Here is a 26,760-nt window from a genome sequence, read left to right as displayed (position 1 = left end):
TGCTCCATTTCTACCCTGTGGTATCCTCCTCACAACCACACATCAGGAAAATTTTGTCTGCACTTTATCTTCACCCATCCGAAATCCATTATTTAACTCAGTGCAAGTGAGGCTTTTCTCTTTGGCCCTCACTTTTCACTGCAACGGCCAGGGCTGTTTGAGATTAAACCTAGTGACCAATTGTCAGTACTCCCATTATTATGGCCATGCTGTGGCACTGAACACTGTTAGCCACTTCCTTCGTAAAACTTGACTCATGTGGTCTCTGTGATGCCCCTTTTCACTACGGTCTTCATTCCCCAGCTGCTCCTTTTCCATCAGCTTCATGGGCTCCTCTTCCTCCGCCTGCTCCTTAGTTTCCCAAAATTAGATTTCTGTTCTTGTTCTCATTCTCCTGTCCCTCAGTACACTCTCCTGAGGGTATCCACACCCCCAGTCTCCACCACCATGTATATTTTGACTCCCGGAGTGATTCAGGTCCTGTGGAATCTGAAACTTAAAAGGAATACAGAAATCTAAATACAAAATTATGTTTAAAAAAGTGAACACATACTTAAAACAAACAAAAAATCATACTCTTTGAGAAGCTGAAAAATACCACAGCATTATAGAAACCAAAAAAGTTAACACAGTGTCATTAATCGTCTGGCACAACTCTATAATTTACTCCATTTCTACTATTTTGTAATATTATAGACAGAATGGAAAAATAAATCAGGCTTTCATCTAACATGGTTCATCAGATATAATTTTTATTACTGATATACGGAACACAAAAAACATGAGACTTCTTACACAGATGAACTTGCTGTATGTAGTATTGCTATAAATTTGTGTCTGAAAAAGGAATTCAGACAAAATTTACCTGTTACAATTCCCTTCAAAAAAATGAGACATTTGTAATTCTGTATTTTATTATTAAACACAACCGTGAAAGAAGAGAACTTGTGTCTGACCAAGCACTAGTAAAAGCAAAATTATCCACGGGAAGTTTTACACATCTGAATGATTAGGAGAATTTCCCACAGAGCAACTTGCAATTCCACATATTCAGACTTTGTTCCTCCTCCATGACCCATATTTTTCTCTACAAGTACCTTGGGACACTTGGCCTTGTCTCTTCGTGTTGTTATGTCAGGTGAGTCAGCACATGGGGAGTAGACATGTTCTTAAAAGCCTTTCCTGAATCAGGATGGCTAGCAACTGCTCAACTGTGCGGGGACATCCTAAGTACTTCATCCTCAACCTTTATCTTCAATCCTAAAATTCTGGATCATCATCACGTCTCTGTTGGATCCCCAAAACTCACCCAACTATTGTCGAGAGGGAGAGTGTGGCGGAGGGAAGTCAGAGTGGAAAGGGATATCAGTCTTAGAAAATTGTGGTTAAAATACTTTATTTCTGCAAATTTTACAAAAACATACAGCCATGTGAGCACGGTGTTAAGGTCCCTCCCAGAGTCACGCTAGTGAGGTGGCCTAAAGTTTACCTAATCCAGATGGATGTGCCCACCTAGCTGTTACACAAACATCTCAAGTTGTACACACTCAAAAACAATTTGGCAATCTTACCTCCATATAGCACCTCTGATATCCTCTAGTCCTCCTTCAGTTATCAGTCACCTATCCCCGAGTTGCTAAGTCTAAATGAAGGAGAATGTCTAATTCTCCTTCAATCTCAAATCTCAGTAATTGCTACCTGATATTGATTTCACTTATTTCCATAAACACTGCCACAACCATAGTGGAGAGCCTCATCCTTTCTTCCATCCTTCTATCAGTCACCTAATTGGCACCCTCTGTGCCAGTCTTACCATGATGCAATTCATTTTTACATTTTGCCAGAGAGAGAAAGCTTTCTGAGCTGAAAATTATATTAAGTCATCCTCTTAAGGACTTAAGACAAAGAGAAAGCATGAGTGGGGGTGGAGCAGAGAGAGAGAGGGAGAGAGAATCCTAAGCAGGCTTTGAACTTGCAGTGCAGAGCCCAACGTGGGGCTCGAACCCATGAACCGTGAGATCATGACCTGAGCCAAAGCTGGATGACTAACCGACCAAGCCACCCAGGCGCCCCAGTTTCTGCTTTTTTGTTGAGTCACGCCTCTCATCTATTCAGTGTTCCTCATCTCTATACCATCCTACATTCCAATAATATTAAAATATTATAGCTGGCCACACCATTGCCAAGCATTTATACCCATTGCTCCTTCCGCCCAAAACATCACCAACTGAATAACTGGCTCCAGTTCCTCTGGTGTTTTGGAACTCTTTCCAGCATGACTGCTTGGACCACTGCCACTACCCTTTATCCCTCTAACCTGGCTCAAGGCTTCCCAGATAAACCCATTCTGTGCCCTTATTAGAGTATGAATCATGTATTACAACTGGTCTCGTGTTCATATTAAAAAAAATGCATGAATTTGGTGAACAAAGCTCTGACACCTGGAGGGTACTGCAGTGGTTTTAGGTTTGCCGTATTTGTATATGATGGCCTGTTGAGATCCTGTTAAATGTTCCATGAGAGTTGATAATAATGTAAATTTCCCACTAAGGCAGAAGCTATAACTGACAGGAAAGCTGAGACTTTTTTACTCTCAAAATCATGAAAATATCTACTCTGTCTTTACAGGCTTTAAATATCATGCTTCTTATTTGATCACAAATCATCTTGTTCAACACGATTAAGACCGGTTAGAGTGAAGAATCATAAAAATAAGTAAATATATACATAAATAAGTATGACCTAAAATATCTTTTCTCTGACAATGAGTCAGAGAAGCAAATTATTTTGCTTACAGCTTTTTCACCTTTATCTTTTGATTTCATACAGACAATCAAAATTCTTCAATTTACAGTTCCAGTTTCTTTAAAGTGAATGAGAACCTAAGGACATAATCTGAATGCAGAAATTCTTCCAGATTTTTATTTTCCAAATGTGGGAGCCCAGTCCAGTTGTGGAGTCAGCAGTCAGACTATTTATGGAAGTTGCCCACATTTTCATAACTTGGGTTAAGGGGAAGAGTTCAACTATTTAGAACAAAAGCTATACCTGGTCCCCCGTGCTTTCCAAATGCCTCACCAAGTGCACTCTGGGTTATAAGAGAAGAGAGACTCTCAGAGACAGGGTTTTTAAACCCAATCAGCCCCAATCCACACCTAAGAAGGAAATGTAACTACACTGCTATTACCATATCATATAAAAGGTAACAAACTTGCTAGTTGTGACTGTGCCACAAGGCATAAAGATAATATAGAGGGACTTTACATATAGCATAGATACTTTCAAAACTAGGCCCTTCCAGAGGCCTGATTATAGTCTAGCACACAAAACTTTTGCTGCTGTTTTACTCACACTTAACTGAATAACAAAATTTAGCAATTCACCTTTGTTGAGTCTTTTCAAAGCATTGGTCTGCATTGAATAAACTCTCTCTTCCTGCACTAATTTTATTTGTGTATTATTTAATTGAATCATGTATTAACAATAATAAGTAAAGTTTACATAAAGAAATGAGGGGGGGAAACTTCCCTTTCAATAAACATTCAATTCTACTGGTATGAGGAAATGAGCACTGGCTATAAGAATTCAATATTGCAGAAAGCAAAGAGTATATTTAAAAAATGGAGAGTGGAACAACTCTATGAGGCCCTTCATTGGAGTTCTGTTAAGAGAATATCTAGACTGACTTTTAAGGTTAGCAATGTAGGAAAATCCATACTTAGTTGTTCAACTAAGTTGTCCGCCTAAGTTGTTGACGGTGTATTAAGAAAACCAAACCTTGAGGCATCACAATCCTGGACTTTAGCTTCTACCACAAAGCTTCAATCATCAAGATAGTATGGTATTGGCACAAAAACAGATACCTAGGCCAATGGAATAGAATAGAGAACCCAGAAATGGACCCACAAATGTATGACTAATTAATCTTTGACAAGGCAGGAAAGAGTATCCAATGGAAAAAAAGACAGTCTCTATAGCAAATGGTGTTGGGAGAGCTGGACAGCAACATGCAGAAGAATGAAACTGGACCACTTTCTTGTACCATATACAAAAATACACTCAAAATGGATGAAAGACCTAAATGTGAGACAGGAAGCCATCAAAACCCTAGAGGAGAAAACAGGCAACAACCTTTTGACCTCAGACTCAGCCATGTCTTACTCGACATGTCTCCGGAAGCAAGGGAAATAAAAGCAAAAATGAGCTATTGGGACCTCATCAAGATAAAAAGTTTCTGCACTGCAAAGGAAACAATCAACAAAACTAAAAGGCAACCGACAGAATGGGAGAAGATGTTTGCAAATGATATATCAGACAAAGGGTTAGTAGCCAAAATCTGTAAAGCACTGATCAAACTCAACACCTGAAAAATAAATAATCCAGTGAAGAAACGGGCAGAAGACATGAATAGACACTTTTCCAAAGACATACAGATGGCCAACAGACACATGAAAAGATGCTCAACATTGCTCATCATCAGGGAAATACAAATCAAAACCACACTGAGATACCACCTCATACCAATCAGAGTGGCTAAAATTAACAACTCAGGAAACAACAGATGTGGAGAAACAGGAACCCTCTTGCACTATTGGTGGGAATGAAAACTGGTGTAGCTGCTCTGGAAAACTGTGGAGGTTCCTTAAAAAATTAAAAATAGATCTACCCTACAACCCAGTAATAGCATCACTAGGAATTTATTCAAAGGATACAGGAGTGCTGATTCATAGGGGCACATGTACCCCAATGTTTATAGCAGCACTTTCAACAATAGCCAAATTATGGAAAGAGCCGAAATGCCCATCAACTGATGAATGGATAAAGAAGATGTGGTTTATATATACAATGGAATACTACTTGGCAACGAGAAATGAAATCTTGTCATTTGCAACAATGTGGATGGAACTGGAGAGTATTATGCTAAGTGAAATAAGTCAGAGAAAGACAGATATATGTTTTCACTTATATGTCGAATTTCAGACACTTAACAGAAGACCACAGGGGAAGGAAATAGGAAAAAAATAGTTTCAAACAGAGAGGGAGGCAAACCATAAGAGACTTTTAAATACGGAGAACAAACTGAAGGTTGATGGTGGTGGGGAGAGAGGAAAATGGGTGATGGGCACTGAGGAGGGCACTTGTTGGGATAAGCACTGGGTGTTGTATGTAAGCGATGAATCATGGGAATCTACTCCCAAAACCAAGAGAACACTGTATACACTGTATGTTAGCTAATTTGACAATAAATTATATTCTGAAGAAAAAAAAAGAAAAACGAATAGGGAAGAGAAAATTGGTTCATTTATTGTGAGAGCTTAAATTTCTGTGAGTTAAAAATATGATTCAAATGCAATATAAAAATAAATACACACTGACAAAACTATTTTACTTAATATAAAAGAAGCAGCAAGATAGTAAGGTTGTTTCAAAGCAGATGAGTGAGATTGAACTACTTATAGCCAATTGAAGATACTAAAATATAATTACAAAGCTGTATATGAAACCAGCTAATATCCTGGAGAGTAATACAGCCATGATCTTAGGATATCTTTTCTACCAGACACAAATCTATTGTTCCTCCAATGGGCAAAAGTCACTTGCAACTTATCAATACAAAAGTTATCATCTACCTTCATGGAGTCTGAATCCTGATCAGTAGTAAATAGTAAATCAAACAATGGTTCATTCCCATAGAGCAGGAGTTGGCAAATATTTTCTGTAAAGCACCAGGTAGTAAATATTTTAGTATTTATGGGCCACATAGTCTCTGTCACATACTAATATTTGTTTCATTTTTTAATAACTCTTTAGAAATGTAAAATCCATACTTAGCTCAAGGGCTGAACAAACACAGGCCCTGTGCCAGATGTCACCTGTGGGCCATAATTTGTCAAACCACTGCCCTAGGCAATAAAATAATCCTTGGAGGAACCTGTTGCACAAGGCTCTAGCATGACACTGAAAAAACTGTGGTCTTCACTTGCCTTTTCCCCAGATTTTGGGTAATTTTTTAACCATACAAATAAGGAAGCAGAAGCAGAGAGTAAATTGGCTCAAAATTCTAAAGGAAGATGCATAACTGGGACTTGAGTTTGACTTCAATGCCTTGTTCTCTCATCTCTTTTAATCACATATATGCATACAGACACACACACACGCAGTTGTTACACAATTTTCGTGAATTTTTAAAAAAGATTTTATTTTACTTATTCCTTTTATATTGTGATACATAAGATATGTCACAAGAAATCCAGTCAACACTGTTTTCCATATTGCTATGTTGGGTAATTGTAATCATAGCCCGTTCTACCTGCAAAAAAGTCAGCGTCAGTTGAGAAGTAAAAGAGAGATAAGAACCTAGAAGGAAGGAGTGAAAGAAAATGAGGGAACTCTGACTAGTAAGGGCAATAAAGGTGTTTATCACTTCAAGAGAGTTGTCAGGGTCCAGTAGGGAAAATAAAAACCATTCTGGGTATGTTAAAGAGAGGACATTTAATACATGGAATTAATTATAGAAGTTATGGATGAGGGCACCCGAGCGGCTCAGTTAAACATCCAACTTTGGCTCAGGTCATGGTCTCGCAGTTCATGAGTTCGAGCCCCATGTTGGGTGAGATCAAGCCCACTTCAGGTGGGCTCAAGTCTTGCTTCGGGGTTCTCTCTCTCCCTCTCTCTCTGCCCTCGGTTTGTTCTCTCTCTCTCTCTCTGTTTTAAAAATAATAAAAAAACAGAAGTTATGGGTGAGGTGAATAGCTAAAAAAAACGGGGGGGGGGGGGGGCTGGTGATGAAATGCAGAGATTAACACCAGCAGAAAGCCACTGTCACTTTTAGGGCTAACAGTACACCAAGAGGAAGGGGGTGTTAACGGACCTCAAAAGCCAGAAGTGTCTGTTGTGGCCAGAAGACCATGGTGAGAGTTGACTGGCAGAAGTTGGCAACACAGAAGGAAGGCTATGTTTAGAAGCATGGAGAAGACACAGTCCCTGTTGGGGATAACACCCAGGACAGAGAGGAGGGAAAAACACCATGGATTCTCTCTTCCCAACTCCATTCATCAATTCTTGTCTACGGTTCCCATGAATCAACCCACTAAGCTTAAAAAAAAAAAAATGTAAGGAAAAGAGGAAAGGAAAAGTAAATATGGAAATAGAAGTAGAGAAGAAACAAGAACCAAAGAGAAATCAAGAGAGAAGGAAGTACAGTGCACAATACAGCATATTGATTATCAAGACTAAGCTTTCATTTCTGCACAATGATAGTCGTCATTCCCTGATAAAGCACCCAAGTTAATCTATCAAAGGGAATGTTTAAAAAGCGGGAACAACTATGAAATATACATAACTCCCTAATCTCAAGCATATTTATCACTATTAACATTATAATTGTCAGACACCAACTATTTTAAAAATCTGTTAAATTTACATAATGAAAAAGAACACTCTTACCTCACTGAATTTGCATTTTTCTGATAATTTTAAATCCTAAATATAATAACATATTATTATGCTGAATTACTTTTATTAAATCTGCATTATGAAATAAAAAATATTTAAATCTTTATGTGCTTAATGAAAATTTCTATTTTATGAAATATATGTATTATTTGAAACTCTATTTGATTTATTTAAACCTGCTGTTTCAGGGTGCCCAGATGGTTCAATCGGTTTAGCATCTGATTCTTGATTTCAGCTCAGGTCATGATCTCAAGGTTCATGGGAATGAGTCCTGTGCCAGGCCCTGTGCTGACAGCTCAGAGCCTGGAGCCAGCTTGGGATTGTCTCTTCCCCTCTCTCTCTGCCCCTGCCCCATTCATGCTTCATGCTCATTCTCTCTCTCTCTCTCTCTCTCTCTCTCTCTCTTTCTCTTTCTCCCCCCCTTCAAAATAAATATCTATAAAAATAAATAAAACTTGTTTAAATTAGGCTGCTTACAATTTTTTAGAATGCTACCAAAATTATAAACAATTGTAATATTCCATGAATTTAAAATAGTATTTAGTAGCAATTAGACATTTACAGGTTTTAAAATACAACCATATTTAAATATGAACAAGTTGTAAACATTTGTATTAAGCCTGAATATTTCAGAAACTTGTCTTGAGAAAAATACGATTTCCTGGGGACACGAAATATCAGAAAATAATTCAGGAACATTATGAAAAAAGTTTTTCTTCTAAATTTCAACAGTTCTTATTTTTTAATGTGGTTACTTTGAAATGTCAATTACATTATATATCTGTTGGTCAGCGACCGTGAGTATTTCTCAGAAAGCTGGCAATTTTCCAGCCTTGCTAATTCTTCAGTGTTCCATGGCAGCTAGTTCAGATCTGTCTTGTTCTTCCCAAATATCATCTCCTGTCACTTCCCACATTAGTCTTTCATGGCTGAGGCACCTGAATGGCTCAGTTTAAATGTCCGACTTCAGCTCAGGTAATGATCTCTCGGCTCATGGGTTCAAGCCCTGCATCTGGCTCTGTGCTGGCAAGGCAGAGCCTGCTTGGAATTCTCTCTCTCCCCAGCTCTCTCTGCCCTTCCCGCACTTGTGCTTTCTCTCTCTCAAAATGAATAAATAAAACTTTAAAAAAAAAAAGAGTCTCTTTTATGGTTTGCTTCCCTCTCTCTCTTTTTTTTTTCTTTCTCCTATGTTCATCTGCTTTGTTTCTTAAATTCCGCATATGAGTGAAATCATAGGGTATTTGTCTTTCTCTGACTGACTTATGTCACTTAACGTAATACTCTCCGGCTCCATCCACTTCATTGCGAACGGCTGAAAAAATTTAATGTGAAACTTTTAAGATTACTTTTCTTCCAAGAATAAAATGTTAAGCTTAGAAAAGTTGTAACTTTTCCACAAAACATGCAGTGCACTGGCTGTCAAGAGCGACACAATACATTATGCAAATGTAATTTTACCCTCACCGTAACACTGAATAAATGCACATACCATATCATAATGAAACATGTCTTCTTAGTATTATTCTAAACTTACCATACAACAACTCAGCTATCAGTAAAGGGTTAGTCAGTATATGCTACAAGTATTTGTCAAAACTGAATCTATAATTAATTCTATATCATAAATCGTAAAATAATATCTTACCTTACTCTTCTCACTTTGTTATTTTTTATTACGATTTTTTAATGTCTATTTTTGAGAGAGAGACACAGACAGAGACAGAAACAGAGCTTGAGCAGGAGAGGAGCAGAGAGAGACAGACACAGAATCTGAAGGAGGCTCCAGGCTCTGAGCTGTCAGCACAGAGCTGGACGTGGGGCTCAAACCCACAAGCCACAAGATCACGATCTGAGCCAAAGTCAGATGCTTAACTGACTGAGCCACCAAGAGGTGCCCCTGTTATTTTTTTTAAAGCTTATTTGTTTATTTTGAGAAAGGGAGAGAATATGAGATACCATCTCCTATCTTCCCAAGTAAGCGAGAATAGGGGCACCTGGGTGGCTCAATCAGTTAAGCGTCTACTCTTGATTTCTGCTCAAGTTCATGGCATCGAGCCCCACATTGGGCTCTGTGCTGACAGCGAGGAGCCTGCTTGGAATTCTCTTTCTCCCTCTCTCTCTCTGCCCCTCCCTGGCTCATGCTCACCTGTTCTCTCTCTCTCTCAAAATAAATACATAAAAATTTTTAAAAAGATATGAGATGTTATATTACTTTTAATTAACAAGTCAGCCTACTAAAATTTCATAGATGCTAGCAGAAGACACAAGACTCATGAATCTGAGACCATAAATGTTATTATTCATAGCCATAGCAGTAAGCCAGATTATCAGCATTCTTGTGTCCCACCTCCCACAGGGCAATGTGCAAAGGGACATGTGACAACTGCCTGCTCAGTGGTTTGTTACAATAGAGAAATCCTGAGTATAGGGAATCTGAATCTTTTATAGAAGGCGGTAACTATGCCTATCCTTTGTTCTGAAGAGACACTATTTTCCAAGGCTGTTTGCTGCACAAACATCTTTGAAAAACTATACCAGAGCAGAAGTCTTGGTCAGTGCCTGGACTTTTAACTTGGGCAGAAATGTGAGAAGATCATGGAGAACTGTCTCCCAACAACCACCCAAAGACCAGAAAATAATGAGTCTTGTTATAAGGAATATGGGGGAAATGCTCAGACATTTTTGTTCTATTGACTGTGAGGATAGAGATGCATTTGAACTGTCAGGAAGCCATTCCCTGAGGGCAGGAGATCATAATCAACAGAGAAAAGGTAACAGTCATCTTTTGCTAGAGAAAAAAATACATCAAAGTACATTACTTTGTATGAGATGAGATTTTTCTCTCCTTGGAAACTCTTCAACAAGCTGCCTACAAATGGATAAGAGATATGCCTAGAAAAAGAGGCCTATATTTTTTAAAGATGGTAATACTTTGAGTTAACAGATTGCATTTAAAATAAGTGTCACAAGTGAGATGACTCAACTGAAACTTCACTGCTCCCAGATCTGCTGTTTGCTGTCTTCTAAAAAGAAGTCGTCATTTCAAATCCTAAATTAACCATGTATAGATTTAGTTGTGTCACACCTTGTGGCTCCATATTGTGGTTATGCAATATTGCAGCTGAGCAATGTTGCCCGCTCGGAAGTCAGCTTCGTTTACTGTGTCGCTTTAGTCCTGAAAGCCCTGTGCAGTAGACACCAATCCATTTCCATTTCTGTTGAAATCAATTTGTGTGAATTGGGAGTCATACTGAATTCTGGTGTTACACACATTTTAAAAATAATTAAACACGGTTCCCACCATGAGTGGCACAGGACAGCTCCTTACCAATTCACTTTTTGTCAAATACAAAGATATAACTTAGGCATGCATTAAATCAACTACAGTAAAACATTTTAAGGAAAAACGGCATTAAAACAATGAGTGAAAATCATCGAGTTTTCTTTTTTTGAGGGCTGGTGATCTAATTTTTAAAATTTATGATCTATTTATGCCAATTCCGACAAAAAATCTCTACAAAATAGGGAAATGTCTTAAGTAACTTGACATCCTGTGTTACACAGTATAGGTGTCTAAGACTGTGTGCCATATTGCTCACAATACTTTTTTTAATCTATTTAATTTTGCCTATTATTTTGGTCTTAATTTCTTCCTGCAGAGTTTTTACTTTCACCTACCTAATCCGTTGTTGGAAGTGAGAATAATCCAAGTTGACCAGATAATGGAAAAAGCAGTTACTGTTCCAATCCCTCATTGCCTCACCCATCCAATCTATCCGTCTGTCCATCTACCCTTTTATCCAGTCATCTATGTAATCCTTTAATTAGTACAGCAAATAATTAACTGTTGAGTTGCTTCATAACCGTGGCTGATAGAAAAATGAATGAGAAGCAAAGTCTTCTCCCAATGGGTTAAATAATATGTTACTTTCACTGATCAAGTTATAGGACAATTACAACAAGAACACAATGATAGAAGGTCCTGTATATGAGTCAGACGAGATGAAGCAGAGACTTTAAGGAAGAAAAAGAGTGTATGTGTATGAATGTGTGTCTGTTTGCCAGTTTGGAACAGAGCCTCAGAAGAAATCTAAGGAATAAGTTAGGTTTAAACCAATCCTCAAATCTTACCAGAGAGGGTGATAACATATGTAATGTCATTGGAGAAAAAGAGAGAGAGAGAGAGAGGGGTAGAGAGAGATAGAGACAGAGAGAGAGAGAGAGAGAGAGAGAGAGAGAGAACTACAACTTTAGAAAACTTCAATGCCCACCCAGCTTCATTCTGGTCCTGTATCTATTAGAATTCATTGGTCTCCTCATTTCTGTAGCCGATTGTGAAAGTCGATATATACAGCGTCCCTAGAAATTCTACCACTCCTCTCCCCAGTCAACACCTAAAAAGCTAAGATTGTAGGTGTCCACACAAAAGAGGAATAGAACTTTTCCTCTTGGCTTGGCTTTGTTGCCTGATGATGTGCCACAAGTTAAAGGCGTTGATTCTCTCCTTACAGTAATCTTTGTTGAACACTTACCATGAGGTATGTAATGCACCAGTTTCTAGAGATACAAAAATGAATAGATTAGATACCTCCCTCTTTGGAAAATACAATTTAGCAGCAAAGAGAAAACAAAGTAAATCAAATAATAGTTTTTGTTCAAGGGAAAGGACAGTGTTCATGAAAGAATATATCAAAGTCTGAATATATCAAAGAATATATCAAAGGGACAAAAGCTCAGATAAAGCTTTCCAAAAGGTGTCTTATATTCCGAACGTTGGAGTGAGAACTAAGCTATGGAAGAAGTTTAACGAAGTAACAAAATCAAAACTTTGTTTTAGAAAGATAAATGTCTGTAGTGTCAAAATGCCTTGGAAATGAACAAAATTTCTGCTTCTAAATGTTAAATGTTTATGTATAATCTTGTAAATTCAGGAATGTTTATCAAAATAGTCTATTTATTCCACCTCCTTTCCACATGCAAGTTATCAGCAACTTCAGGTCAAGAAGCTTTCTTTTCACAAAGCAGTGGGACAGTGCTTCATACACAGTAAACACTTTTTAAATACTCTTATAATGTCTAATTTAGAACCAGAAAATACAACGAACTGAAGCTGGAAGTGTCTGTGTGCTCCCTGTAAAGTATAGAGAGCTGATCCAAACCCTGAAAGTGGTTACAAATATGGTAGGCCTGATTATAAACACCTCCATTGCATAAACCTTTCTTGCTCTGCATGCCACTGAATTAAAAAATTATATCAAAGTTTGATTAAAGCTCTGTAACCGGTTCTTTGAAAATAGCAACTAGCCTCTCTGTTGCCTAGTTCCTTGGTCTACACCCATGTAGTGGGTTCACGGGTCAGGAACAAAACTAACATTTTCCCTAAACTCTTCCTTGAATCTCTCCAGCTAATCTCCAGAGGAAATTCCCAGTGGGACCCATATAGGCATGTTGGAATGAGATCACCTTTCTACCTGATCATTTCACATCAAAATTCATTCCATTAGGGGGAAAAATTCACCACTAAACTTTCATCCAGTTCAAAGTCTAAATATGGGAGGAAGTGAAAGAGCACCGTGGTGGAAAATCAACTGCTTGCTGCTAATTAGGTGCTTCCGCAATCCCCCAAGGAAGGCCTGCTAGCCAATTAAGCTTAATTGCTCAGTGCCAGGGCCTAGGGGTCTGGCCCATCCAGAACTCACAACTGTAGCTGTAGGGACTTCTTCACCCAGAGCAGGGTTTCAACCCCTTGCTTCTCAAACTAATCTCGGTGACACTTTATCTTAATGCACTCAAGCCGAGGGAGAGGGCATATCCTACCTTTAGAATGTTGCCCATTATTTAAGATTGATTTCCAATTAGTTTTCTTTTTATGAACTTCAACGTATTCCCTACTAAGTTTTTGCTACTTAACTTGGTTTATAATAATCAAGAGAGGTGCTGGAGAAAAATTCCCCTGTGGGGAAATAGGAGTGTAAAATTATCATTATGAAACACAAAACACACAATTTAATAAAAATGAAAACTCATTAAGTTATATATTTCTCTAATTTCACAAACAAAAAAATTAAACTTGCCTCTAATTTAGAAAATATTCCCAAAATTGTCAGTTATAGGAATGATGAACAGATTGCATATATCCTGCAGATGAACAGATTTCATATATCCACCTTTGTAAAGATATCATTTTCTGATATTATTCTTTCTCTAAAGCTTTTTTTTTTCAGGATCTTGATAACTAAGATTTTTCAGGATATATTCTCCATCTAACATTGACAGGAGTAAAATCACAAACCTGTGCCTGACTCATTCTCTTTTCAGATTTATTTTTATAAATAAGTAAGTTGCTATGCCTCCTAGTCACCATGACAGCTTTCTGCAATGCCTGAAAACTCACCCTTTCACACTGACACTCCTGTCCTACTCAGATTCCACTATTTGCATTTAAAATGAACGAATGCTGAATTAAATTCTTATTCAAGGCCTTTCTGCAAATGGGTTTGTATGAGGTTGCTGTTGGAGTGTGAATAATTTCCATACAGCATTCATTAGTCATAGAAATAAGCAAAGGGGATTTATAGGAAATGATTGTTTGGAAGCTAATTTTTTTCTTTCTGGTGGCATTATCGATTTCTTGACTTCCTTCCATTTTTCTTTAGTTCTAAAAGCACAAATGATAGGCAAGAAATTTACTAAAAATACCATCTTCCAAGAAAAATTTGTGTATGGATTAGGACAAGAAGTGTGTATGTATATAAGAGAAATCTAGAAGAAAAAAAAAAAAAAGAAATAACAATGCCTACATAGGGAGGAAGGATGAAAAAAAGAAGAGACCAAAAAAGAGAAGGTCACATTACATAAGTCCTATGCCAATTATGATTATAAAGAGTATAATGGGTTTTATTTTGCAATATTTTGATGCAAGTGTCACTACAATCTAGTTACGCATCATATTCATGCATGCTATATCTTGACAGTTTGCTCTGTCATGGCCAAGTGGTCCTAAAGTTTTTGATTTTCTAAAACTCTGTGGGAGAAGCTGAGGCTCACTCAGCACACAACTCCTGATTTCAGCCCAGATCATGATCTCATGGTCACGAGAGATTGATCATGAGAGATCAAGCCCCAAGACAGGATCTGCACTAAGTGTGAAGCCTGCCCTCTCCCTCTCTCTCTGCCCCTGCCTCTCTCTCTCTCTCTCTCTCTCTCTCTCTCTCTCAAAATAAATAAATAAACATTGAAAAAAAACCTGTGTGAATGTGTAAAATGAGAAAAGTAGCCAGAGAAGGAAATGACATCATGGAAATTATTTAAAATTGGATCTTTCCAAGCTCTAGTCTAATTGAATAAATATAAGTAAATATATTTTAAATATACATATTATATAAAATATATATTTATTTTATAATATATATAAATATATTTATTTAATATAAGTTATATGTTAAATATATATTTAAATATAAAGTAAATATACTTTACATTATAGGCAAATACATGGGACAATTTGGAAAAGAGTTTTAAAATAGACACATATGAAAAATTCTTTCTACTAAGCAATTAATCATGTTAGAAAGTTTCAAAAATGTTGAACAAAGTACAGAGGAGACTAGAGCTAAATACTTTCATAATTCCATCAGATGCTGTATTAGTCTGCTAGCACGGCCATAAAACAATGGACCACAAACTGGGTGAATTAAAAGAGAAATGTATTGCCTTACACTTCTGGAGGCTAGAAGTCTGAAATCATGGTATGGACAGGATTGGTTCCTTCTAAGTCTCTCCCTGGCTTGTAGATGGCCATGTTTAGGTTCATGTGGAATTCTTTCTGTGTCCAAATTTCCCTTCTTTTATAAAAACACCAGTTATCTTGGATTAGAAACCCACCCTACTAATTATGACCTTATTTTAACCAAATACATCTGCAACAATCCTACCTCCAAATAAGGTCACATTCTGAGATACTGAGGGTTAGGACTTCAACTTATGGAATTTGGTGGGGATACACAATTCAACCTATAACAGGTATGGCCCTCTTTTGAAAGGAAAAATACGCTAACAGATAACCAACATTGACAAATTACTTTTATGTTAGTGTTATCTAAATAAGGAACCGAATAAATATGTATTTTATACTTCACATAATACTAAATAGCCAAAAACAAAATTTTAAATGTTATACAAATAAAATAAATTTAAATTAACACTAATTTATCATAATAGAAGTGCCATTTGCCGCAGCCATATCGCACTTCAGAATATGAATGTGCTTTGGAAAGCTGCAGTATTAGTTCTTTTGATTTCAATATGTGCCATGGATAATTCCATTTTTCCACTAACTTCTTCTATTTGAACCTCCAGAACAGAAGTGGTCTCAGTAGTACATGGCTTCCCCTTTTTGGACATCTGGTATGTTAGAATTAAGAGACAGTATTATCTCTTGCTCCGAATCTCGTTTGAGTTATCAATGTAATATGGTATCAAATATATCAAAATCTTATTTCTCTCATTACATAATCCACTCATTCGTTCCTTTGCCCTCAACTACTATTCCTACTTTTCTTCATTTATGCCCCAACTTTTCCACTTTTGGAAGGGACACTAGGTTCAGCCACTGTGCTGGTCTAGATTGCTAGTCTAGTAAATACCTTCAGTCCCCTTCCATTCATGTTAGGGTAAGGTCACATGGGTACAGAACTGGTGGGCTCTCTTGACCAGCAGGCATTACTGCTGTAGTCACTGTTAGTCCCACTTTTGCCAGATGGGTAAGGCAGAGCCCACCCCCTCAGGCCCTTAGGAATTCCGACATAAAAGTTTAAAAATATCATTAGACTGTCTTGTTTGGGAGTCATCCCTGTTCCCAACACTTATATTTGAAGCCCTTGTCCTCACTGCATGAGGAGGAAAAAGAAAACTGAGTGATGTGGGAAGGAAGGAAGGAAGGAAGGAAGGAAGGAAGGAAGGAAGGATTTGAAGCCCTGGTCCTCACTGCATGAGGAGGAAAAAGAAAACTGAGTGATGTGGGAAGGAAGGAAGGAAGGAAGGAAGGAAGGAAGGAAGGAAGAAGGGAGGAGGAAAGGAAAGGAAAGAAAGAAAAAAGAAAAAGAAAGAAAGAAAGAAAGAAAGAAGAAAGAAAGAAAAAAAGAAAGAAGGAAAGAAAAAGAAAAAGAAAAAAGGAAAAAGGGAGGGAGGAAGGAAGGGGGAGAGAGAGAGAGAGAGAGAGAGAGATGAGAAGGAAAGAAAGAAAAAGTATAGTCATACCTGTGTTCTCCTCAACCCCCTCTGCTACAGACCCACCAGAAAAACAGAGGAATCTATCCAGGGGATACTCCTTTGGTCCCCATTATGTTGAATGTGAGCTCACACCAGTGAAGGTGTGTAAGCCAGTCCTTCATGCCAATATCTCTTCCTGTTTTAGACAACCAATGTTCCAACTGCCCATTCCAATTTCCTATCAAACTATTATTCTGAGAATCTCGCTCTGCCCACTGTTGGACTCTGGGCTGCAGAGTGTGTTCCTTGTTCTCAGGAAATGACAGAACCCGAAGCTGCAGCTCACTTTATAGCACAGAAGTAACTGTAGAACTGCACTAGTAGAACTTGCTGGAACTATGTCCTTTAGGATGCCAGGTAAAGCTGTTCTCGAGGAGACCTCTTACCAGACCCATTCTGCTGTAAAACTTCCTACAATGGTGCCAAGGGGAAGCTGCTGGCCGCCCTGCAGGGTAGGAACCAGGCAAGTAGGAACTGAGGCAAGTATGCACCATCGACTGGCAAAAATTCAGTGCCAGCTGGCAAAGGAAAAATATTTAAAGGGCCCCTGTCTATTTTCACAGATCAGACAAAAAGGATTAATTTAGAGTGTAGAGGCAATAAATCAATGAGCAACATACACTCTCTATCATTAACACCATCATTGAGTGCACAGGTCATTTGTATATTAAGATTACTCAGTTCTTTTTTTTAAATATTTATTTTTGAGAGAGAGAGAGAGACAGAGACAGAGATAGAGACAGAGCACGAGTGGGGCAGGGGCAGAGAGAGAGGGAGACACAGAATCCAAAGCAGGTTCATTTTATTGCTTTAGCATTTGAAAAGAATTTTTTTTTAATTTTTTTTTAACATTTATTTATTTTTGAGACAGAGAGAGAGAGCATGAACAGGGGAGGGTCAGAGAAAGAGGGAGACACAGAATCTGAAGCAGGCTCCAGGCTCTGAGCTGTCAGCACAGAGCCCGATGTGGGGCTCGAACTCACAAACCACGAGCTCATAACCTGAGCCAAAGTCAGATGCTTAACCAACTCAGCCACCCAGGCGCCCCACGATCACTCAATTCTTTTCCCATTTGCCAGTGAAAACAAAGTACCACTGGTTTACAATCATTATCCTCACTTTCCACTCTTGAAATGATTTGAAAACCAAATGATGATAACTCATGTGATGGCAAAATCTGACCTGACCCAACAGGAAGAGAATATTTATAGTCTTTATCTTCCACTTACTCGAAAATGCAAATTTGTCATTGTAGAAATGTGAGTGTGTCGATTTCACGGTCCTGCTCCACACTCTCTGGGGAAATGACACGGCACCGCATTACCTTTCTCAACGCTAAAAATATGAAAAACGTCTGGCCTCAAGGGTTTCAGGTAAGGGATTGTAGACCTTACCCCTTAGAACCAGTTTTGATCTTAAATACAGAAGCAGATACAGGAAGGTGACATCAATAATTTAGCAGAATAGGAAGCCCTTGACCTCATTCTCCAACAGAAACACCAACTCAACAACAATATACAGTCCAAGAAGACTTTACAACTCCAGAAACCAGTTAGGAAGTTGCAGTACTCTAAGCAAGCTCAAAGCCAAGACCAGTCACACTGAAATGGGCAGGAAAAGCCATTTCATGTCAACTATCCCTAAGCTGTCACAGCTGTAGATAGGAGGAAAAGCCACACTCTCCTTCCCAAGGAGGGAAGGAGAAGAGTGGACTGGGGGTCTAGCATTTCAGCTTTTGGTGGGGGAGGGGGACAGAGAGGACTGTCCTAAGGACTGGTTTCTGACTCAGAGGACTGATGAAATCAGCGTAGCTGGAAATCTGGGGGTCAAGGAGAACAGAAGAGCCTTCAGCAGCTTGATGCACTGGAGGAACTGCAGTACCACAGAGCGACACCAGAGGGAGCAAGAGGCCACAAACTCCTAAAAAAGAACCGAGCAAATCCCTCCTGTGGAAAATCCTAAAACAAGTGCAGTGAGGACACGTAGCCATAAAAGGTTTGAGAGGTCCCCAGAATCTGTAGCCACACTGATTGGTGAGAGTTTTCCTCTGTCTGAGGCCAGTCCATAAGTACGAGAAGTGTCTTTTTTTTTCCGACTGCAAAATTCACAATAACAAAAATAACAACGCATGTAAGGAAAAAAGGAACATGTTCCAATCAAAGAAACAAACTAAATCCCCTAAAGAAAACTGAGATCTATAAATTACCTCAAAAAGAATTTAAAATAACCATTTTAAAGAAGCGCAAGTACAACAACACAAGTAGCTAAATGAAATCAGTAAAAGAATGCATATACAAAATGAGAATACCTTCAAAGAAATAGAAACCGTAGAAAAGAATGAAACAGAAGTCTAGAGCCGAAAAATTCAGTAACTGAACTGAAAAATTCACTGAAAGGAATTAACAACAGACCTGGTCAAGGAGAAAAATCATCGAACTTAAAAAAAAAAGTCAACATGCTAGAACCTGGATGAAACTTGAGGGCATTTGTATGGTGAGTGAAGTCAGCCAGTCACAAAAACACAGATACTGCCTGATTCCACTGCTCTGAGCTATCGAGAGTCAAACTCACGGACACAGCAAGTAGAACCCTGGTTACCAGGACCTGGGAGGAAGGAAGAGAAGGGGAGTTGCTCAATGGACACAGGGTTTCAGTTTTGTAAGATGAAAAAGTTCTAGAAATGTTGCACCATGTGCATATAGTTAACACTACCTTACCTTACACCTGTATATTTTATGTTATGTGTTTTTGACCATAATAAAAAGTAATAAAACAGATGTGAGGTCTGAAATGATCTAACTGTGCTCAGTTATAGTATGTTCATTCAGGTGATTCAGAATATGCTTGCATTATTTTGTAGGTATCTGTATAAATTTAAAATTTTTTTTTAATTTTCTCATGAAGAGCCAGAGTCCTTTCTGCAATAGGGGAGTTGAGGAGGGGTTGTGTGAAGGAGATGGAGGGGGCACCTTCATACCCCAGTTTGAGAAACCAAGTGCATGTGGTTAATTCGTACTTTATATATGAAAGAGTAGAGCTTTATACACTGCTACATTGTCCTTCCAAATGTCACATCACCAGGAGGAAGCAAATCTAGGGTGTCAGCTTCAATAGTTAACCCTAACCTGATCCTAACCTTAGCTGAAGTGAATTCTTAATATTTTGATAGTAATAAACTTTATTTTTAAATGATAACCTTGCCGTAAATGGAAGCGATGATAAATAAAGCCATTTCTATTTTTTTAACGTTTATTTATTTTTTGTGAGAGAGAAGGGGAGAGACAGAGAAGGGCAGAGGATTTGAAGCAGGCTGACAGCAGAGAGCCCCATGGGCCCTTGAACTTGCAACCGGGAGATCATGACCTGAGCTGAAGTCAGACGCTTAACTGACTGAGACACCCAGGCGCCCCTAAAGCCATTTCTAATAACAAGAAATTCAACTGCTCTTACATTAATTTCTACCACTATCTAAAAATTTCTAAGCATTAAACAGTCTGCTAATATTTTCCGTGTTTTATTTTCTTCGGTTGCCACTCATTTTTTTAATATACTAAATGCCAATGTAGTTACTTCATAATTCCTGTGAATTTTAATTGAAATTAAGAGTGTAAAGCAATCCCATACAGTTCATAAGTTCAGAGCACTACCATTTTACCACAAACTTAGTGCAGAGCAGACGTTGTTCATTTCCTTTATATATATTTTATCAAGTCCATGGCTCCACTATTTCCTGTAACTGCTGTTATAGAAAACTATAACATCAAGTGTAACCTCTTGTGCTAAGGGAACCTGATAGATCGATTCAACAACACCGAAATCATTCAAGTCACACCAAACCTCCACTAAATAGTGAGCATGCAACATGATGCCTCACAACTTTAATTCAATAATTTCATTAAAATGCCATATGAAATAAAATAGTGGCCACAAACTTGGAAATAATGGAACATTAAAGAAAAGGTTTAACCACCATCTAAAGCGAGAACTTCTCTATCATACATTTGGCAGGCAAACAAAGACAGTGACATCCCCAGCTAATGGCCAAATATCGGCATTGTTAGCACACTGATGCCTGCAAAGATGGCTCAGATAATTGTTATAAACCTCTGAGAGCACATAATGTCAAGCATTCACGTACTTGACCCCTAGCCATTAGAATGATTTTCTGCTCTTTGAAAATGTAACTGGCTAAGATTGTGTCCACCTGTAACAAAAGTACAAGTATGCTATTTGAAAATTAAAATACAGCCCACACTTTGCTATAAATTACTTTTAACGCATTTCATGAGAAAGTTTGAAATAATGGAAACCTCAAATAATTTTAACATTCAGTCGATAATGTTAAATTTGCAAAATTGGCAACCCACATGGATTATCAAGTCTGCTGAAACCTATGCCTCCCGTGGAGGTAGCACTTTTGCTGCTAAACAGAAATACCCACTTCTAAACTTTTACAGTGTCTTGTGATCCAAGCTGTTGTTTATACACATAGGAATTTTTACAGATGATTTTGGTTACCACTGTGCTATTATTTTAACATGAAATAACATAATCTTTTTTAATTCTAATAATATCATGTAAGCATTCGTCAAGTTTAAAATCAATAACTTTGGAATGCAAGTTAATACTAAAAAAAAACAAAAGAAAAGAAGACATAATGAGGATAGCCAAAGAGCCAGCACGTCTCACTGTGCTATTAACTTGGAAAATTGTATTCTGTGATATTTTAGAGAGTAAAGCTGAGAAAATAAATATACTATCAAGGCAGGCACACTTTTAAGATAGCCAGAATCACATTCCAGGCAAGAAAAATAGGGAATATCTAAGCAAATTGTTGGAAACATGATTGTAAGATGAACCACTCCTTATAAAGTGCCCCTAAGTTTAGTCTTAAGGGAAATTAAAACATGTTTGGTCTCTTAACATTCCCCTCAGTTTGACTTAACTTTAGAATCCAGGCCCCTGACCTCCCTTTTCTTAGAGCATTTACTTGAGAAATCTTGTAATTATAACTGCAGTCTCTAGAAGTAACTGGTTTTTAAAAGCCTCTTGTCAGTTTTACAACCAGGAATGTCTTTCTCAAGGACCAGAGAGTCATTCCTTTGAAATGTAATCATCATGGTAAGATTGCACTCTGATCTCCCAGTCTCTATGGAAAGTAGGATATTAACTTTGGTGGACATCTTCCTTCAAGTTATGACACTACCCCTTGTCATGAAGATAGGAGAAAGTTGACTTTTCCTTTGGCTAAGGTCAACTAGCAAACACAGAAGGCCTGCATTCCTTCACCCCAGCTCTTAAAAACTCCTGCCCTTTGTTTCAGTGGAGCTGGTATTCAGAATTGGTCTTGCTGTCTCTCCTATTGCTGGAAACAGGGTTGGAAACAATCAGCTTCTGTCTTCATCTTCTTCAGTTCAATTTTCTTCTTTAGCAGGTGAGTTTTGAGGAATGTTCTTCCTCCATAGAATGTGGCTATACAGTAGTGGTGGGAGTTGGCAGCTGAGCAGATAAAACAAGGGCTCAGAAAGTGGTTCTGGAAGAAAGTGGAATTTCTCAAGGATTTAACTGTCAGCCCCAGAACTAAAAAGCAAAAAACAAAAAGAGAGAAAGAGAGAGAGGGGGGACAGGGAGATGATGTACTACTGAGGAAAGGTTGTGGTGAAATGTTCCAGTTCCATGATACTCTGGAAGCTATCAGGTCTCCACATTCCTCAGCAGAAGAAGCACATTCAAAGGTAAACAAGATTTAAATACCAAAAGGGGAGAAGGAGGGGCATTTGGGTGGATTTCAACTCAGGATTTCAGCTCAGGTCATGATCTCCTGTTCATGACTTCAAGCCCTGCCTCGGGCTCTGTGCTGACAGCTCAAAGCCTGGAGCCTGCTTCAGATTCTGTGTCTCCCTCTTTCTCTGTCTCTCCCCCCACTCTCTCTTTCTCTGTCTCTCTCTCAAGAATAAAAAAAAAAAAAACATTAAAAAAATTTTTTTTAAAGCGGGAGGTGGAGAGAAAGAGCACAGAAGAGAAGAGGAACAGAGTCTTATTCATTGGAACACAAAGTCTTTAAGGAGGGTGCCTGCATGATGGACAGATTCAGAGGGATCTCAGGGCAGGACCTCAGGTTCACATGGTACCCCTTTGGTTTTATTAAAAGGAAAGGTGGAGAATAAATTGCTGTTCTCATTAGAGGATATTGGATACTTCTTCATTTATGTTCAATATGAGGAATTAATGGTATAAGAATATTTGAATCAGATGTTTTTTGAAGCCAAAAAATAGGAAATTTAGAGAATAAAATAAAACACTTGTTCCAGGTATATAGCTCCCCTCAAGCCTTGTTAAGTTTTAGAATCCCAGCAGATTTCCACTGCCACATTGAGGGCACCATCAGCCAGCATGTCTTGGGCCTGCTGACGGGATTAGCAGTCCCTCTGGGCAGCTTCCCTGTATCCTTTGAAGGAGAAAGAGTTCATACAAGTCTGATGAAACTTATTTTTCTCTTTTTATCCAGTGGTGCTCCTTCTCAGTAGACATGAGGTAATTTCTTATTCAAAACTTTTGTTAAGAATCCTATACAGAAATCTGAATACACAAGCATCACATTTTTAATTTATTCCTTGTTGACTAGAATCTCAAGCTGCCTCCATTCTACACTGAGTCTGAGTGGAGAAAACTTAAATTTGGTCTCTCAACAAACTAAGCAAGAGCAGGAGGAGGAAGAGGAGGAGGAGGAGGAGGAGAAGTAGTTAGCATTCAACTCTCAGTTGAGAGAAAAATGTCCTCAGAACGTCCTGAAGAAATCTGAACCTCCCAGTCTCAGTGGTGGGAGATTCGTGTTTGACCAGGGGAGGGAGACTTTCCCACAACTTAGACAATGCAAATGTAACACCACAACCAGCTTGCACTAGAAATTAATTCACCTAGAAAATATTTACTGAGCACTTAGTAAGCCAAAGCACCTGAGTAGATAGAGAAGATACAGAAGTGAAGACTAACCAGGGAGAAACAATCAATACAACAAACAAGAAAATACAAGTCAGTGATAATTGCTGGCGGAAAATTAAAATTGGGTGATTTGCTAGGAAAGATTTTTATAATTTTATAATTAGATTGGATGCTCACTCGGGACGTCCTAACAGAGGGGGAGGTATGTAAGCTAAGAACACAAGAAGAGATCACTCATTTGAAAGTCAAGGATGCGCTGGTATAAAGACCCGGAGGCAAAGAACTCAACTATAGGAGGAATGGAAACACCAGTGGCTCATCCACTGGGGATGAAGTGAGGGACAGTATAAAATGGGATGATGGAGGAATATGGGAGGGTTTCAAGGATAGGAAGAATCCTGATTCAAGGCATCTGTATTGTGGAGTAGGTCTGGACAGCCAGCTCCTGGGGTACTGGGTCCTTAGGAGACCTGGCTAAGTAACAGTTACAACAACTTGATTAACAGATCAAGGAATTCTTCCATAAATGTTTTTGCTAAGCCTGCAATTACCCAACAATTCACACTTAATCCCTTTTACAGCTTGAAAACCAAAACCTAGGTTACATGACCTTATCGAGGCCTCAAAGCAAGTGATTGGCAGAATCAGAATTTGCAATATTTTATGAATTTCCTGGATTTGATTCCTTGGTGAAAATATGGGGAGACCCAAGAAGGGTTTAGGAGACATTTCCTGTTTCCTAGGTTCCTTTTTCTCTTTCTCTCCTCCTACCCCAGGAATGAGCTCCCATTCCAGATTCCTTGACGCTTTCTTACCTGAGTCTGCTCTGTGTTATGATTTGGTCATCGCACGGATTGAGCTGTAACTCACAGTGAGACATCTGCTCCTTCAAACAATTGCTGGAACGCACCCCAGGGAAATCATCCTCAGAGGGGCAACTCTTTATGAGTTTACTTTTTGAAATTTGCTCCGTAATCATTAATTTACACATATCAAAAGGAATAGAAACTTTAAATATAAGTACATTTTCAATATAACCTAAATCTATCACATGTAATATTTTGCATATAAGTATGGTAAAAAAAAAAAAAAGTAATCAGAATATTTGATTAGAACATCTTAACACTCCCAGTTTACCGGAAAGCCTTTTCGAAGCATAAACTATCCTGCCCATTAGTCCACTTATCCGGGTCATTACTGCTTTTTCATACTAAACACAAAATGTAGCCTCATAAATGCTACAGGACACACTAAAAGCAAGATTGCAAGTTTAGCACATTAAAGATGGAAAACATTGCAAAGTAACTTTCAAACTGCAAGAGTTTCTTTAAAACCAAAGCAAGCTTATTAAAGTCAACTCCTACTTATGATGAGACTGTGTAAGAAAAAAATAAATTGCTCTACTTTCCTTCTGAATAGGAAAAACTCTTTTTATATAAGGAACATTCCACAGAGTTTTATTTAACCACATGCATTTGACTGAGTGTGTCTGAAGTACTTCAGCACCTCTTGGTATGTCATCATTCTGAACTCGTTTAGAATTCAGTGAAACATCACAGAGCATAATATATTCATTTGGTAACCATTTGGATGTCACATTTATTCCCATAGGTGTTCAATTGCAATTTGACGTTACTGGGCACTCAGGGAAAGCGTAGCCTTAATTTCTATAGTTGCCCCACTGTTAGAACCCATCCCTCTGCATCCAAATCAGCACATTTGCATGTACAATTTATTCTTAATCTGAGTTTTATATTTTAAAGAATCTCTTTTTCCTGATTATCACGTTTAAATGCAAATTGTTTGATACACAGCTAGTCTGTTACAGCTGTGGAGAAATCTTATAAAGCAAGATACCATAGGTTAGATATAGCAGCAAACTTTATATAAGCTTGTGTTGTTTTCTTTTTTTAAAAAAAAAGTTACATTGTACCTAAATAACATGAGCCTATTTTTGCCATTTTTCCCCCAGCTCAACCCGACCAGGCTGTGTTAAAATATAAATATCCCATAGGAATGGGTCTTAAATTTTGTGAGTTTTGAGGAATGCTAGCCTTCACATAGAATGTGACCTCTTCATATTTTAGTGAAAGGAGCTGAACAATAATGCAAGGGTCAGAAAATGTTTCTGGAAGGGTAAAATGCCTCTGGTCTCTGATTCTCAGAGACTGAGCTGCCAGCACAAGAACTGAAAAGTAGGAATGAGGAAGCTGCGGATGAAAATGCTCTCATTCTAAAGATAGATATTAACAGGTATCCAATCGGAATTGCAATTATAATCTGTCAGATTAATTCTACAGGGTCATAGTAAAATATGTGTGTATGAGATTAAAATGTTTCCATTATTTATCAGGTAGCAATATTTTTAAAAATCATAATAATTACGACTTATTGTAAATGACAATGTAAATTTCAATCTACATGAACTAAATTAAAAAATACATGTAAAATATATGTAAGTGTGTATATGTGTGTGTTTTATGTAGCTAGAGTGGAATTATTTATTATTAGTTATATAGCAATATTATTCTTAATTATAAAATAACCAACTGTAACTAAGATCTAAAATAAAATCTCAAAAATAAAATCTCACACAGCACTTCAATATAACACTTCTTCAAAGATATTAGATCAAGTTTAAACCCCATTTTAGGGGTACCTAGGTGGCTCAATCGGTTAAGTGTCCAGCTAGTGATTTTGGCTCAGGTCATGATCTCATGGTTCATGAGTTAGAGCCCTGCATCTGGCTCTGAGCTGACAGCCCAAAGCCTGCTTAGGGTCCTTTGTCCCCCTCTCTCTTTGCCCCTCCGCCACTCACTCTATCTCTCTCTCAAAATAAATAAATTAAAAAAAAAATAAACCCCATTTTATAGAAGACAAAATAGAGGTAGATTTGGGGGGGTTGTAATGAGGTAAGCCCATAGTGAATAAGCAAGGGCTGACTCTAGGGGGTCTGGGTGACTCAGTCCTTTGAGTGGCCAACCGCTCAGGTCTTGATCTCACCGTAGGTGAGATTGGGCTCACTACTGTCGGTGCAGAGCCCACTTTGGATTCTCCGTCCCTCCCTCTCTCTCTCAGAAATAAACATTAAAA

The 26,760-nt window shown here is 38.2% G+C and overlaps 1 long non-coding RNA gene across 1 annotated transcript in view; it reads right to left on the bottom strand.

Annotated features, from left to right (window-relative positions):
• The window catches only part of LOC144614815 (uncharacterized), a 374,779-nt gene that overhangs the window by 11,090 nt on the left and 336,929 nt on the right, over window positions 1–26,760 (bottom strand). Inside the window, exon 2 of the long non-coding RNA XR_013553010.2 lies at window positions 255–495. This is a non-coding gene — a long non-coding RNA (uncharacterized LOC144614815). The remainder of the gene's footprint in view (window positions 1–254; window positions 496–26,760) is intronic.

The sequence above is a fragment of the Panthera onca genome, chromosome F1 (assembly GCF_046562875.1).
Source record: "Panthera onca isolate mPanOnc1 chromosome F1, mPanOnc1 haplotype 2, whole genome shotgun sequence".
NCBI classification, from domain to species: domain Eukaryota; kingdom Metazoa; phylum Chordata; class Mammalia; order Carnivora; family Felidae; genus Panthera; species Panthera onca.
This window is presented reverse-complemented; position numbering and strand designations above follow the sequence as displayed.